The sequence below is a fragment of the Coniophora puteana genome, assembly GCF_000271625.1.
Source record: "Coniophora puteana RWD-64-598 SS2 unplaced genomic scaffold CONPUscaffold_19, whole genome shotgun sequence".
Classification (NCBI taxonomy): Eukaryota; Fungi; Basidiomycota; class Agaricomycetes; order Boletales; family Coniophoraceae; genus Coniophora; species Coniophora puteana.
This window is the reverse complement of record NW_006913071.1, coordinates 319,653-320,802: the sequence shown is the minus strand read 5'-3', so window position 1 is coordinate 320,802 and position 1,150 is coordinate 319,653. Positions and strand designations below refer to the sequence as shown.

Sequence of the window (1,150 nt, the reverse complement as noted above, 5' to 3'; positions counted from 1 at the left end):
GCTTGGGCTTGATTAATTGGTTTTAAGTCAGATCCCCCCGAGTGAAATGTCACTGACGCTGGCTCTTCGCAAAAGTTAGCATTAAGATGTTTGTTCAGTGCCGCTTTTCTCAAGCCAATGCGCGAGGTGCTTCTTTACGTGGACACGCTGGGAAGACAACCATGTTCTATTGGGAATCTTCCAGCGTGTTCCAAGATGGACCAGTGTAGGAGAATGCTCGAGCCATCCGTTCCGCTGCAACCACATATCTTGATACGCTAATTTCGCGCATTTACGGGCGCTATAGTGTAGTGGTTATCACTCAGGATTCTGATACGAAGTTTCCTGTAACCCAGGTTCGAGCCCTGGTAGCGCCTCATTCTTGATCTTTTCTCACATCATCGACTCGTCACCATCAACTCAGCATCGTCAGAACTTCTCTCCACTACGGCAGTGCCATGGATGCGCCCACACCACTTTTTAGTCTGCTTATGGATTGATGTTACAACACAGAATGGATTCCTTGTGCTGCAAGGTGACACGTCTGCCACAGCTGACAACGATACCGCGTTGAAGGATATCGTGGACGACGAGGATTGGATGGTTCACGCAGCGTGGGAATTCACGCGCAACAACTTGGGCGCGGTATTATGACTTCACCTTGCCTAGTCAACCTCATGTCTCTCCAGGTAAGTAGTGTTGACTTTACTCTTACTCATTGTTGAGAATTCACAGAGGAATGCAACACCAAAGGCTGGAACAATAGACCAACCAGACTACAACCATCACTATCGAGATTCGAGATCGTTCAGGAAAGGCGTCATTCAGAAACTTGTTATATCGACTGGCAAACGTTAGGCTTCTAAGCCCCAATGCCTCCTCCGTACCTCTGCACACCCTCCGAGAAGTCCTTCAGAAACTCTTTCTCGTCCAGAAGCCTCTTCGACATCTTGGATGAAATCGAACCCTTGACAGTGCTCAACATCGTCGAGTTCGAGAGGACGTACACTCGTTGATCAGGCAGATCGGCCCTGCGTAGGTTCTCTCGCACAGTTTTCTTCGTCTCGCTGACGAAGCGCTCCCGAGCCTCAGCCTCAAACTTCGCCCGACTTCTAGCGTCATGCTCGTCGTCGTCGCTATCGTATCCCAAATCGATCATCACGTTACGGAT

General features: G+C 49.5%; 1 non-coding gene across 1 annotated transcript; it reads left to right on the top strand.

Moving 5' to 3' along the window:
* The first annotated feature begins 276 nt into the window (after positions 1-276).
* Positions 277-356, top strand: CONPUDRAFT_t128. The gene has a single exon. It is a non-coding gene; the product is annotated as a tRNA-Gln (tRNA).
* The last annotated feature ends 794 nt before the right edge of the window (positions 357-1,150 follow it).